The sequence below is a fragment of the Tachyglossus aculeatus genome, chromosome 9, assembly GCF_015852505.1.
Source record: "Tachyglossus aculeatus isolate mTacAcu1 chromosome 9, mTacAcu1.pri, whole genome shotgun sequence".
NCBI classification, from domain to species: Eukaryota; Metazoa; Chordata; class Mammalia; order Monotremata; family Tachyglossidae; genus Tachyglossus; species Tachyglossus aculeatus.
Genome location: NC_052074.1, coordinates 20,337,241 through 20,350,504, shown reverse-complemented (window position 1 = coordinate 20,350,504; position 13,264 = coordinate 20,337,241). Strand labels below are relative to the sequence as shown.

Genomic DNA, 13,264 nt, shown 5'->3' with positions numbered 1-13,264 from the left:
TCTATCAACTAGGCCATGCTGCTTCCCGGCCTGGGGCAATGAACCATGTCCTTGAATGGTGAATAAATCTTGACTCCCTCCCTCCCTAGACATCTTCCTCAACTCTCACCCATCATTCATCACCTGTCACTCTTCTGTAAAATGGGGATGAAGACTGTGAGCCCCACGTGGGACAACCTGATTACCTTGTATCCTCCCCAGTGCTTAGGACAGTGCTTTGCACATAGTAAGCACTTAACAAATGCCATCACCATTATTATTATTCACTAAACTTATCATAACCCTCTGAAAATGTTCAAGTTTTTAAGTGTGTAGTAGAATTGTCCTCCAGCTGAATAAAGCTCTTGAAAGTAAGTCTGCATTCCAGAGTGGGAGTATGTGGTGGCGTGGGAGGAGGAGCTGGAGATGTTGGGATGATTCACTTGCTCGCATTTTCTATAGTAGCAGTTGTAATAATGGTATGTATTGAGCAACCACTGAGGGTGATGCACTGTACTTGGGAAGCTCCTTGCCTGCCAGGAGCTTGCAGTTTAGTTCTTCTACAGCTGCCCTTGAAGCCAAGTTAGTAGGGAAAGGTAATTTGTCTTTCTTCTAGGAAAATGCAGCTCAAACTTTTGCCTTGCCTGCTTCAAGCCTGAGGTTTTCCAACCTCAATGAATTTAATCAAAGCCTCATAAATCTTTCCTCTTTTTTGGCTGCTTATTTCTTTGAACAGTGATGTCACTTATTGGCATCTTCCTGAATCTCTCACCGGTACCCCAGGTATTGAAGTAGTGAAATTGACCTTTTGACACTGTCAGATGTAACTATAGTAATATTATGTTTGTTCAGAGCATTTGACCTTGTGGGATGCATCTGGTGATTTAACTCCAGACAGAAAATCTAACTTCCTGACTTTCTCTGGCTAGCCTGATTTTCCATTCCCTTGTGATGGAGCAGCACACGGCCATGTCTCAGACCTGCTTCACACTCCCCTTGGGATTTATGGGGCTCTAGGGGCACCAGAGGAGGCAGAGCAGCAGTCTGTTTCTGTATAATAGACTTATAAAATTCTGGAGCTGGAAGGGTTCTCCAGAGCTGAAACTGAATCCAGTTCCCTGCCTGGAGGCCTGCAGACACAAATAAACCTCTCCCACCCCAAATTGGTGGCTATTTATTACAGCTTTAAAATGACTTGATTGAGTTTCCTCTCCCTCAAGCGGACTGTTCCAGTCCAGAAGTCCCCTGCCACTGAGTCCTTATGTTTAGTTTAAGTCCAGTTCTATTGCTTATGTCTAGTTTAAAAGCTCTTCTTTAAGTCCAGAGAAGCACCATGGCTCAGTGGAAAGAGCATGGGAAGGAATCAAAACAGATATTTCATCAGCCATCAGGGGGTGCGGAGCTCTGTGCGAAGTACTGTGCCAAGTCACAGGTGGTCCCACGTGGGGCTCACAGTCTTCACCCCCATTTTCCAGATGAGGTAACTGAGGCTCAGAGAAGTTAAGCCACTTGCTCAAGGTCACACAGCAGACCTGGCAGAGCCGGGATTAGAACCCATGACCTCTGACTCCCAAAGCTGGGGCTCTTTCCACTGAGCCACGCTAACCCATGTCTCCCGGCTCCCTGCCCAGGGCCCTTTCCACTAATTCAGGCTTTTGTAAGTGTGGATCAGATGGAATGCTGCAGATAAAGAAGCCAGCATCCTACTGTGCCTTTGATACGCGCTACGGAAGTAACCTCAAAATCATTCTCCCTCTAAACTCAGGCTGAGATCTATCTACTTAGGTTTGTGAGCTGCAGCTTGAGAGGCATGTGAAGCACTTGGAGAGGGTTCAGAGGAGAGCAACAAAAGATGATGAAAAGGGTTGGAAATGGGTCATAGAAGAAGATGAAAGAAACGGGAATTGTTTTGCCTAGAACAGAGAAACATAAGAGGAGACACTAATCTTTAGGATTATGAGGAGCGAGAGTGTGGGTCAGAGGTGGAACTAAATACTTTTGCACCTGGGGCAAGTTTCATTAACTTGTTCCTGAGGCCCCCAGCTTAGAGCCCTGCTCTCTTCCACCCGGCTTCCGCTCCCACACTCCAGCTGCCTGGGGGGGACCTCTGGTGTCTCGTTTTTCATCCTTTCTGGGGAGGTGGAGTGTTTACCCTGGCCCTGCTGGGCTTTTTTCTGTGGGTGCTTAAGGTGGCTACCCTGCTCACTCTGCCCTGGTACTGTCAATGGTAAGAAATGTTTTCAGTTCCCCCTGAAGAAAGGAGAAATGGGCTGCCATAGCTAGGAGAAGGATTTGGTCTAAGCCTTGGCTTTTTGAACGCATGAGCACTGTGTGGGACACAGGATTGGGTCTCAACTCATAATCCTGTATCTAGTACAGCACTAAACTGTAATATCCTTGTAGACAGGGAACATGTCTACCCACCCTGTTATATTGTACTTTTATTGCGCTTCCCAAGTAAGTGCTCAATAAATGTAACTGATTGGTACAAAATGCTTAACAATATCATGATTCTTAGTTATCACCACTGCACTGAAATGGGCTTCAAATCTCTGTTAATGCAGGTGGGATTAATGCAATAAGGTATCAATAAACAGGGAATCACAGCAGGAAAGCAAAACCCTAGGCTAGAAAAAGGGAATTGGAGGAAGATTTCTTTTTTTTTTCATGTCACCCTGCATTTTGGTACACCAAACAATAGTTAATAGTGTCTAACTCTGATCTCCAAGATAGGTATTATTAAGGAATACTACTCCTTTCCCATGTCCCTCTCCAGACTGACTCACAGGCTTATAGCCCAGTTCAGTTTTGGAAGTTGATAATTTCTGGAATTTCAGGGTGGAAAAATCACTGTATTGATCTTAGAGAACTTCCTGACAATAGGATTTTGGGAACTGGGCCCCTCTACTCCTCAAAAACCTCCCCAAAGTTTCCTTATTCCTGACCACATCAAGTAGAAAATCCAAACCATTGGCTTCAGGGTAGTCTATTAGGTCTCTCCCTCTTATCCACTCTCTCTTCTTCCACAACACACCAGTTGTCCTCTTCGTTCTCCTCTGCCTCGTTCTTATTTCTCCCACCTCTGACCCCTGGCTCAGTCCCTTCCTCCTTCCTGTTACTCCCTTGCTCTTAAAACCTGCCAGACCTCAACTCTCCCCATCTTCAAAGACCTTTTGAATCCTACCCCTTCCTCGAGGTCTCCCTGATTAATTTAGTTTCCAAAACTACTTCAGTGTTTTTGGGCCACCTCTATTTATCAATCCATCAAGGGTATTTATTGAGCACTTACTGTATGCAGAGCACTGTACTAAATACTTGAGGGAGAACAATGCAACAGAGTTGGTAGACTCATTCCCTGCCCACAAAGCTAGAACCACCTGCAGTGTCTTGTCATATAGACTTTCATGCTCTTCTATTAGGGATTAAGATTCATTCTATCCCTTTAGACCATAAGATTCTTGGGGTCAGGGAGCATGTCTACCAAATCTGTTATACTGTACTCTACCAAGTGCTTAGTACAGTGCTCTGCACACAGGAAGGGCTTAATAAATACCACTGGTTGATTTGATTCTATTAAAGCACTTACTCACCTACATAGCCATCTTTCCATTTTCTTTTTCCTGCTATCTGTAAGCTCACTATTTCTTTTAACTGTTGCACTCTTTCAAGTGCTTAGTACAGGCCTCTGCACCCAGGCACTCAAATACGATTCATTGATTGATTTATAATAGACTCACCCTCCCTAGAAGGATTAAAGAATAGAACAAAAAAAAGTCAGTGTAGGGTACAGACAAACTGTGAAAGCAGAGGGACAGAGGTAGATGAGAGGAGTCCCGGAATTTCTTCAGTCCCATGACTTTTGTTCAGGTACTGTGTCCTGAAGCAAATATCAGTCAATCCTTATCCATTGTTGAAAACACCGAGCCCTGAAACTCATCGAGGACTGGACTCTGATTAGGTTGCTTTTCCTTTTCTCCCTCCCTTCCCCACGACGAGGAGGTGGGAGAATGTGCATGGCCTAGGCAGTTTGGCTGAGGAATACCTGCCAGGGGAGATAAACGGGGGAGATAAAGAGAATTTGGCAAAAGGGGAGTACCTGGTGGAGAGTCTCGAAGCCATAGGTCAGGAGTTTTGTTTCGAAGGAGAGGTAAGGAACGGCCATTTGACATGAGCTTGGATTGTATCACTTTCCTGGTACATATTTTACTTCCAGCCTAGGGCCTCTGTGCCTATATAGATTTACATGGCTGGCTTAGCCAATCAGTTATGAGAGAGTCTCTGAGGCCACAGAAATGTTGGCTAGTCCTCCCCAACGAATGTACAATGGCAAAGAGCCCAGAAGCCTCAGGAAGTACAGCGTCGGACTGTGAGAAACCTTTTCCTTCCGAAGGACTATAGTGCTTCCCTGTCTGCTGCCTGATTTCTCTCAAGCCAGGAGGCTGTTCCTTTGCTTGACTGGGTTAAGGCCAGGTCCGACACCAGCCAGCCCCCAGCGAGGGAAAGGAGTGGAGGAGCGTCCCATTCCTTTCCCCCAACCCCAGCTGGACTATGTGATGTGAGCAAGTTCATTTTTAGATCTGGAATTTGCTGCTGATTTGTGCAGCTGCTTGGTGAACAGATTTTGAGGAGGAAGCTAGAATAGAGCAGCTGAGTGCCCCCTCCCCCTGCCCTCACCCCCCCCCAACAAATTTATATGCAAATATCCTAGAGCTTGTTTTTGCCATCATGAAAATTGACTAACAATCCAGCGGACTATTCGTGTGGCTTAACCTTAGATGATCTGTTTATTTGTTTTCTGGTCATATTTAAACGAGCTCCCTCTTTTCCTTCCTCTCCCCCTCCCCAACCACTCAATTTGCAATGCTCTGTCTGATCCAGCTGGGCAGCTGTCAGTTTATTGTATTCCATCTGCAAGGTGACAGAGATGTTTGATGTTCTCCTGGAGGAAGGGTCTCATTTGAATTAGTGAAATGGAAGAAATGTTCCTGGCCATGGGGCTAATAATAGAAGTGTCTGGTAGGATGGGGGGCTGCTTTTTCAATCAGTCAATCGATGACATTTATTGAGGACTTAACTGTGTGCAGAACACTGTATTAAGTGCTTGGGAGAGTACAATATGTTTGGTAGACACGATCCCTTTTCCTTTCAGAATCATGAAGCTGGAAAAGATCTCTTATTGTTCTCTCTCCAGAGCCCCTGTTCCTGAGTGGTCTGTATTTAGACTACCCAGGCTAATGGCTGCTTATTTAATCCATCAATCAGTGGTATTTATTGAGTGCTAACTCTGTGCAGAGGCTTCTCCTAATAGCTTGGGAAAGGACAATGAAGTAGACATCCTCAAGGAGAGAGCCAACTCCACCCATCCCAGTAACCCCTTCCAGTGTCTAACAGCATTTAATAGTAGGAAGTTTTTCCCCACTGAAATGCACTGGAATGGCAGTCAGGATTTCCTTTCGGTATTTCTTTTCCTGTCATTTCTGATTAGGGGTTGGTCTACCTGAAGTGGTAGGTTCTCTTCTACTTTCACACATTCCCCGAGGCTTGGCTCTCAAGGTATGTTTAGCTTAGGGACTCTTTTCTTGGGAAGAAAACCCCATCTGTGTCTAACCAAAATCCCTCTCATCTTAATGGAAATCCACAATCTGTGTTCTGCCCTCCAGCTTGAACCCTCTGATCCTTCATCTTCACATGCCAGCTAGAGACAGTAGAGACCTGGGCAGACCAGGAGTCTGCAGCCTGACTTTGGCCCCATCCTTCCCCTCACCCCAGCTCTACCCGGGACCACAACATCTGCAATTAGTCCTGGCAATGATTATAACCTGTATCCCACTGGAGCAGACCTGCTTACACAGTGCACTGTTCATTTGTGGTTACACCCCATTTATTTTACTTGTACATATCTATTCTATTTATTTTATTTTGTTAGTATGTTTGGTTTTGTTCTCTGTCTCCCCCTTTTAGCCTGTGAGCCCACTGTTGGGTAGGGACTGTCTCTATATGTTGCCAATTTGTACTTCCCAAGCGCTTAGTACAGTGCTCTGCACATAGTAAGCGCTCAATAAATACGATTGATGATGATGGCATAGAGTTTTCTCCTGCCACCCAAGCTGTTGATGGGGGGAGGCAGGGAGGGGCAAGTGCTCTAAGGGGTACATCCAAGCTGGCCAAGCCTCTGGAGTTCAGAGAGTATTCCACCCCAACTCTATTATGAGGGGGAATGCAGGTGTTGGTGTCAGGTGACAGATTCTGATTACTCCAGATAATTGTGAATTCAATACAAGTCCCCATTGGAAACTAGGGCTTATACTTTTGATTCCCAGAAGAGCTTTCTCTCTGCCTTCAGAGCCCCCTCCCCAGTAATGGGTCCTATTCTCTGTCTCAGTATACTCTGACTATATTTTGCATGGAGTTGCGTGGTGAAAAAAACGATAAGCTTCAGCCCTGAGTCCAACAGGGATTGATCCAGGGCTAATGGTTTGTGCAGGACCACTTGCATGCTCTCATCCTTGCCAGTTGTTTTTCCATTGTGGCACAGATCCTTTTTTTTAAACCATCAGGTAGACAGGTAGAGGTGCAGCATATTGTGAAGTGCATACAGTGGTTTGTTACGTGCAGGACCCATCTATGGCTGAAGGGTCACCTTGGTAACTGTTGCTATCTTCATCACCTGTGTTAGTGAGCTATTTTTCAGGATTCCTGCTGGGCCCTCCCACCTCCAAGAATGCCCTAGGTGATTCTTAGGTTAGTAATCTTTACTACTGGTGACATAATCCCAGCAGGCGGAGCTCAGACTAGAATCCAGGTCCCATGACTCCCACTGAATCAACAGCAGGACTACAATGAGTGATGTTTCACAGCCTCAAGGATCATCACTGAGATGTGGCCCTTCCAAAGTGCATCAAAAAGGACATTAGTAGTCTAAGAGCATCATCAGAGTCTGGTAGGTGAGACTGTGGAAATAGCAATCCTGCAGACCGCCGAGGTTTAGTGTTCAAGTCTAGATACTGGTGCTGGAGCTCTCGAATCTGGAGAGGTCACATCTCTAAGAGGCCTTCCCGGATTAAGCTCTCTTTTCCTTGCTCCTTTTCATTTTTGCATCATCTATGCACTTGGATCTGTGACCTTCGGGTATTTGATATTTGCCCTTCAGCAGCATGGTCTAGTGGCATGAGCACAGGCTTGGGAATATGAGGCTGAGGGTTCTAATCCTGGCTGCGCAACTTGTGTGCTTTGTGGATGTGTGACTTTAGGGAATTCACTTAACTTCCTTGTGCCTCAATTCCCTAATCTGTAAAATGGGGATTAAGACTGTGAGCCCCATGTGGGACAGGGACTGTGTCAAACCTGATTACCTTGTATCTACCCCAGTGTTTAGAACAGTGCTTGAAACATTGTGAGCACTTAACAAATACTAACATTATTATTATCTATAAACTGTATATTGTGAATAATTTATCTATACTATATTGTACTCTCCCAAGTGCATAGTACAGTGCTCTACACTCAATAAATGTGCTTGATTGATATAAATGTCTGTTTCCCCCTTTAAACTGTAAACTCTTTGTGGGCAAGGAACATATCTACCAACTCAGTTGTACTGTACTTTTCCAAGCACTTAATGCAGTGCTGTGTACACAGTAAACCCTTAGTAAATACAATTGTTGATTAAGAACAAGTATCTGACCAATTAATCATGGGTATTTATTGAGCATTTACTGTGTGCAGAGCACTGTACTGAGTGCTTGGGAGAGTACTATACAATAGAATTGGTAAACATAATGCCTACCCTCTTCCACATAGCTCTATCCTTATCTCTAACTGTACTCTTTCAGAGATGATCCATTTGGATGCTCCCCTATCTGATTTCAGGCATAGTTAGGTCTCTTTAGGTGTTCTTACTTGATAATATGGCAACTGGAGTTGACCTCAGTTTTTTAAGTGAATTTTGCTTTAATGCTAGGAACAGAGGAAATGGCTTCAGGAAATATGGGCAGAATATACACTTTCTATTTAAGTGCTTTAAGAATAACTATACACTAGTCAGGCATATGACTTTTAAAATAACCTAACGTACTTCTGGTGTGTCTCCTGACAGTGCAGATAAATAGTAGTCTAGATCAGCAACGTAGAGAATTTAACTAGAATTATGATGCTCTTTTTTGCCCAATGGAAGAGATTGCTAGTTCATGATGCTAGGGTATTTACTTGGATTACGGTCTTGACTCATATTCTCTAACCCCAGATATCAGGAGGACTTGGGAGTGGGAGGGAATTCTGTTTAATGCAAGAATATATACGGAGTAGATTTGGCTCTACAATATGAGAAACTTTCTTGCAAAGCAAACCAACCTAGATTCTTTATCTTGGGCCTGTACCTCCATCTGGAGGGGGTCATGCTTCACAAGGTGACCCTCCAGTCCAGTAGAGTCAGGTCCTTCTGACTTCTCTACACTACTAGTAGAGAATGTTTTGATGTTGGTAGTGTGGCTGAAAGACCTAGGCGTGACTGACAATTTCTGTTCTACATTGTGTGTATGCAATTCTTTTGCTACCTGGTTGCCCTGTTACCTGCTGTACCTGTTTACAAATCTACCCCATCTCTTGGTGTTTCCCAAACATCTGCCCAAAGAGAACAACCCCTTTCCTGATGGCTCCATAACCAGGACACTGTCTGCTTCTGTCTCTCAATAGTCCATTGGTAATCCATATTGTTTGAAATTTCTTTTTAAAGTATTTATTCTGTTTTCTTGTGTCTGGGTTCAACTCCAGGTTGCCATGCAGCAACTGCCTGGAGAGCGGCGATCATTCGTTGGACTTACATGCCTCACCTACCAAAATTGGGTGGCTACAAGCATCATCTCAATGTGGGTGAGTTGGCTGCATGCCAATGATCTTGTCTTGCTCCACACGGCAGCCCCATATAGGCCTTCCCAGCGACCCTCTCCATACTGTCCTGCACAGGAAAAATAACAATAATAGTAGTGGTACTTGTTAAGCGCTTATTATGTGTCAAGCATTGTTCTAATCACTTGGGTAGATACAAGCTAATCAGGTTGGACACAACCCCTGACCCAAGTGGGGCTCACACTCTTAATCCCCATTTTACAGATGAGGGACTGAGGGAAAGAGAAGTGAGGTCGCACAACAGACATGTGGCAGAGCTGGGAGTAGAGCCCACATCCTTCCGACTCCTAGGCCTGTGCTCTACCCACTAAGCCACATTGCTTCTCATGGCCTATTCTATATCCTAGTCCATTAATATCTACTTCCAGAATCCTCCAGCCCTTGCTGCTGACCATAGCCCTTGAAAAATACTGCATGGATTTCTCCAAAAGTGAGAACCAGAGGCAATTCCAGACCTGATGCTTCCTCCCCTTTGTTTTGCCTGAGGAGTGAAAGTGGGGAGGGAATGCTCGTGTCTTAGAGGGTCACTGAGTCTGTAGCTCTGTGTGTGTGTGTGTGTGTGTGTGTGTGCGCGCGCGCGCGCTTGTGAACAGTTTCCTATATTGTTTAGCTGGGAGCTGGATATAAGCAACCAGACAGTCACTGAGAAAGTTGTCTGGTTTGCTCAAAGTCCATGGAATTAGGGTTGGAAGCAGGATGGCTCAGGATTCCTGAAGGGCCATTCTCTGTCCTACTTAATCTGTGAGCCCCTAGTTGCGGCAGTGACTGTGTACAGCGACTGTGTCCAATCTGATTAACTTGTATCTATTCCAGCACTTAGAATAGTGCTTGACACATAGTAAGCACTTAACAAATGCTATAATTCTTCTTCTTCTTCTTATTACCCAGGTGGTGCTAGATTTCCAAAGGTGTTGGCCAGAATTGCTGTTGCCTAAAGAATTTGGCAGGAATGGTTTGGCCAGTTTCACCTTCTTGTGTTGCAGCCCCTACTTCTCCCTTGACTAGGACAGATAGTAAGGGCCCAATCATTCCAGTGTATTTATTGAGCAGCTGCTGGGTGTGGCACACTGTACTAAGCACTTGGGAGGGAGTACAATAGAATTGGTAGGTGTGACCATTGTCCTCAAGGAGTTTACAATCTAGTTCGGGAGATGGAATACTATACAAGAGCCAATACTTTTCAGGAACAGAGGACCCATGCTGCCAGGTCATTATGCTCTAAATGTAAATCCTCAGAGATGCCTAAGCTAACACAAAATACTATCCTTTTGGTCACGGCTCCAGGCACGGTTTATTGTTCATATTGACCTGACCCTTATGTTCCTGGAAACCAGCCACTCTGACTTTTCAGTCAGTAGGCCACTTTAACCAACAATGGACCATTGTCCACCAATTCCCAGAAAAATACACTCTTACAGACCATTTTGGGGTGACAGTGAAATGACCATGAGAGCAAAGTAAGTGAAATGGTTAAGGGTTTTTTTGTTTGTTTGTTTCTTTGTGTTTTGTTTTTTTTTCAGAAAGGAGTTCATTTTTGTTTCAAACAGAAAGAGTGAGTGGTCATGGAAGCAGGAGATCTTGCTGTGTCCAGACCCTTTCTCCTGACCTCCCTGGACCATGAGACCAAAATAAGTGAAATCGTTGGGTTTTTTTGGTTTGTTTTTTTTTTGATTTTTAGAAAGGAGTTCATTCTTTTAGTGGCATCCAGGACAGTGGAAACGTAATGTATGCAAGAAGTGGCAAACTGGGTTAGACCATGGTATTCTGTTTCCATCTGAGCAGCAGGATGTTTGGATCAATGTGATGGTGGCTCTTTGGTATCCACCATCAAGGTTAGGGATGTTCTATTTAGAACTGCTGATTTCTCCCTCCATATCCCTAATTTACTCTCTAATTATCCCTTATGGGACCCTTGCTCGTTAATTTATCCAAACCCTTCTTGAAGCTATTGCTATTTTTGGTTTGCATAATGTGCAGTAATGAATATCATATGCTTTCCTACTGTTTGAAAGTGGATTTCATTTTTGTCTTTAGCCTACTGTCTTCAACGGCTGTGCCCTGGTTCTCGTGTTTCAGTATTTGTTTAACAGTTTTTCTCTCTAATTGTGCCCCTCATGATTCTGAAAATTCAAATACCCTCTCAGCCTTGACCTTTCCAGACTGAAGCATCTTATTCCTATCAGTCTTTCCTCTTGGGGAAGCAGTGACTTTCCCTTAATTGTAGTGGCTGGTTTCTCCGGAGCTCCTCCATCTCTCATTTGGATTATTTTTCCCTAGATGCATTTACTTACCCGGAAGCTCACCTACACATTCGGCATCTAGACTCTGGTGAAACATAGCCATGGCCCCTTCAATGACTCTTTGCCATCCCGACTTTGAGGGCAAGTCTGTGTGTTCTCCCAGGAACCTTGGCTACTGCTGCCTTCAAAAACAGTGAGTGGTTTAAGGAAATGGGAGACCTGCATGTGCCCAGCCCCTTCCTCCTGACCTTCCCGCATATTAGCCCAGCGTGGAATCACTGACCATTTCTGCTCGGCATGGCCCGGGCACCTTTGGCTTATATCTTTTATCTTTTATATCTGCTGCCTTCAAAAACAGTGAGTGGTTTAAGGAAATGGGAGACCTGCATGTGCCCAGCCCCTTCCTCCTGACCTTCCCACATATTAGCCCAGTGTGGAATCACTGACCATTTCTGCTTGGCATGGCCCGGGCACCTTTGGCTTATATCTTTTTAGTCCCTGCATTTAGGGAGCTCTTTGCTTCTAGGGTGGAACTGGAGAATTACCCTTCCTCCTCATTCCAAAAATGGAGATGTCATCAAAACTGGAAGTTATCCCTCACTTTTATGGGGTCCAGGGTGAGCTGGAGCGGGCACATTGGAACCATTGCTTGTAAGAGAGGATTACTCAGGAAATTGATGAAAATAGTCCCCTCCCTCCTAGTCACTTTGTGCTCAAAATACAATCATTAGCTTTTTCAACTGGAAGGATTTTTGAGAGTCTGACTTTCCTGGACTGAGAGAGGTAGTGAGCTGCACAGAACACAAGGTAACTAAGCTGATTTCCTCCCACTTGGGTGTTTCTCCCCTACCCACTAACTTTCTTTCTGGGTGTAGTCAATCTTGTGCCGTGGGAGCCTGCTGGTCTTATCGAGGCGCGGGCAGGAAAGATGCGTCTCTGTCTTCACTGATTCACACACAGAATAGGTAGCTTCTGGGGCAGAGGATTCAGAGTCTTATATAAGATGATGCCTCCAGGAGCTGGAAGGCTAATGGTGTTCTTATTTGTGTTGAGATAGATCACACCTGAAAACCTGCTGGGCAATTTCTAAGGAATTGCTCTGGGAACAGAGTTGTTCATTTTAGGCAGAGGTGGTTTAAATTGGGCACCAACCCCAAGATCATGGAGCCATTCTCCCCGCCCCCGCCCACCCCTCTGGCAAAAAGACACTGTTGTATCTTTGATAGAGAGGTTGGCATAAGGAGAAGGGAACTTGAAGTGCAGAGAAGCAGCATGGCTTGAAGGATAGAGCACAGGCCTGAGATTCAGAAGGACCTGGGTTCTAATCCCAGCTCTGCCACATGTCTGCTGTGTGTCCTGGGGCTATTCACTTAACTTCTCTGGGCCTCAGTTACTACATCTGCAAAATGGGGTTAAGCAGGCGAGCCCGATATGGGGCAGGGACTGTGTCCAACCTGATTTACCTGTGTCTACCCCAGTGCTTAGATAGAACAGTGCTCGGCGTATAGTAAGTGCTTAAGTACCATTATTATTATTGCTAAAGATACTCTACATTTTTCCTTCCACCCCCTCTTCGTAGAAAAGTGGTTCCGTGGCTGCCAAGGACTAGGTGTCATTTAAATCAATCAGCCAATGACATTTATTGAAGGCTTACTTCATACAGAACACTGTACTAAGCACTTGGGTGAGTACAATATAACAGAGTTGGCAAAGTTGATCAATCAGTGGCATTTATTGAATGCTTGGGGAGAGGCAATACAACAGAGTTGGTAGACACCTTCCCTGCCCACAAGGAGCTTATAGTCTAGAGGGGGGTGACAGACATTAAAAATGTGTATATGTACATACATGCAGTGGGGCTGAATGAATACCAGGTGCTTAAAAGGTACAGATCCAAGTACATAGGCATCAGGGATGGCTTCTTGAAGGAGATACGATTTTAATAAGTCTTTGAAGGTGAGGAGTGTGGCGGTTTGCCATATGAACAGTTAGGACTCGGTGGTGATATAGTGGTACGGTGAGTAGAATTCTCAGTGAGTTCTGCATTGCTGTTGGCCAACAAGGCTGAACCCTCCCCATTTTCATCTGAAATAGATAGTGCCATTTTCCCTTTTTAGAGCTATCCATCTTGATAGTGAATC

The 13,264-nt window shown here is 44.8% G+C and overlaps 1 long non-coding RNA gene across 1 annotated transcript in view; it reads left to right on the top strand.

The window, feature by feature from the left end:
- LOC119931995 overlaps positions 1-12,789 on the top strand; it is a 57,695-nt gene extending 44,906 nt beyond the window's left edge. Inside the window, exons 3-4 of the long non-coding RNA XR_005452270.1 lie at positions 11,161-11,316; positions 12,703-12,789. This is a non-coding gene — a long non-coding RNA (uncharacterized LOC119931995). The remainder of the gene's footprint in view (positions 1-11,160; positions 11,317-12,702) is intronic.
- The last annotated feature ends 475 nt before the right edge of the window (positions 12,790-13,264 follow it).